Source organism: Chenopodium album, chromosome 22 (genome assembly GCF_948465745.1).
Source record: "Chenopodium album chromosome 22, dcCheAlbu1.1, whole genome shotgun sequence".
Classification (NCBI taxonomy): Eukaryota; Viridiplantae; Streptophyta; class Magnoliopsida; order Caryophyllales; family Amaranthaceae; genus Chenopodium; species Chenopodium album.
Window position 1 is genome coordinate 26,552,502 of NC_137855.1, and position 2,076 is coordinate 26,554,577.

Sequence of the window (2,076 nt, forward strand, 5' to 3'; positions counted from 1 at the left end):
AACGGAATCAGGATTAGCAATATTAGATAATTCAGGTTCATCCTCTTTGGGCATTTGGGGCCCATCGTAGTGTGAACCACTCCTTAGGGTGATTGCATTTGCATGATCCGTAGGTTGAATTCCCTGCGCTGGTAAAGCTCCCTGCTGACGAGATTGAAGGGTAGAGGACAATTGTGCTATTTGGGTGTCCATGACTTTATTATGGGCTATAATAGAGTCAATCTGTTGGTCTCTACTCTCCATATGTTTTTGCATATTGGTCAGCATTGCCCTAATTTCTGATAAAGCAGGGTCAGAAGATGTAGTAGGGGGTTGTGATGGGGGTTTCTGATTAGCATGAGGATGGTAATATTTCTGCTGTGGAGGGGGTGCTTGTTGTGGTTGTTGTGGAGGTGGAGGATTTTGAACATTGGTGCTACGGTAAGATAGGTATGGATGGTTCCGGTAGCCAAGATTGTAGGAATTGGAGTATGGGTTATTTTGCTTGTAAGTTTGGAAAGCATTAACTTGCTCCATTGAACTCCTGCATTCTTGTTCATAATGACCTACACTTCCACAATTTTCACAGAAAGCATCGTTAGCATTATTAGAAACAGCAGAAACATTAGCAACAGAATTAGGATTGTTAGTAGTAAGATTATCTAGTTTCTGACAAATAGAAGTAAGCTGGGCTTGCAATAGAGTGACTGAATCAACATGATGCTTGCCCTTGTTAGCAAAACCTCTAGCATTCCCATATTGGGAATTATGGATTTCCATATCTTCAATAACCTGACCTGCATCATCAACATTTAAATTCATAAATCTACCGCTAGCTGCGGAATCTAAAATTGTCCTAGATGCATTTCCTAAACCATTGTAAAAAGCTTGAATCAACTGCCACTTCGCCAGATTATGGTGGGGACACTCCCTCTGCAGATCCTTGAATCTTTCCCAAGCTTCATATAATGCTTCATCAGTCTCTTGGGCAAAATTCTGGATGGCGCTTCTCAATAAAGCTGTTTTCTCTACAGGGTAATATTTATTATAAAAATTCAACGCAAGAGTCTCCCAGTTAGTAATACCAAGTGCAGCTCTATTCAAACCATTAAACCATAATTTAGCTTTTCCACATAAAGAAAAGGGAAAAAGAATCTCCCTGATTTGATCCTGCGTTACCCCATTCTGCCTAATAGTATTGCAGTATTGACAGAAATCTGCAATGTGAAGATTAGGATCTTCACCCTTTGCTCCACTGAATTGCTTTCTTTCTATCATCGTTATGAACTGGGGCTTGATCTCGAACTGGACTCCCTCGAGATCGGGCGTAGGAGAAAGATGTGGAAAATCCGTCAGCGATGGTTGCGAATAATCGCTAAGCTTGCGAGGTGGAGGTGGTGTACCCATCTCTAGTTCTGAATCAGAAGAATGCTCCGAATCACTAGAAGTAGGTAATGGATTTCCAGGAATACTATTACTCCCAGAACCTGCTAAGATCTGCCTGTAAAGATTCTTCTGTCTATGAAACGAGCGTTCGATCTCAGGATCGAATGGAATGTAACCTGATCTGGAACACCTGGGCATAAACAAAGAACTAAAAAGACAGATATTAGTACTACCTCAAAGAACTAATGTCCTTTGAGGCAAAAGAGAAAAATAATCTAAACTACAAAAACAATTAGAAATAAAAATAAAACCGTTTCCCCGGCAACGGCGCCAAATTTTTGACAGGCTAAAGTCCTATCACCTAATCAAAAGTATTACCTAAATCCTCTAACTAAAGTAGATAGGGAAGTAGGGTCGAATCCACAGGGAAACTGGTCTTTCTACTCCTAATTAATTAAAATAGTCTAAATTATCAAGGTAACCAATTTGTTGTTTTTAATGTGAAACTATACTACGAAGATTAAGTTTAGGGAGAAAGTCAAATATAAGAAGGCCTAGGGTCACAGGTTCACCAATAATTAATATTCCGGGATAAAACATAACAATCAATTAATCAACATTGCACAGATAACATGATTAACAGGCTCTCGCAATTTATTAACCAACATAGATCTAACAAGCTCTCGCAATTTACTAGATCTAAGTTCCTAT

The 2,076-nt window shown here is 39.4% G+C and overlaps 1 non-coding gene across 1 annotated transcript; it reads left to right on the plus strand.

The window, feature by feature from the left end:
- Positions 1 to 889: 889 nt before the first annotated feature.
- Positions 890 to 996, plus strand: LOC145606460 (small nucleolar RNA R71). The gene has a single exon (XR_014105328.1). It is a non-coding gene; the product is annotated as a small nucleolar RNA R71 (small nucleolar RNA).
- The last annotated feature ends 1,080 nt before the right edge of the window (positions 997 to 2,076 follow it).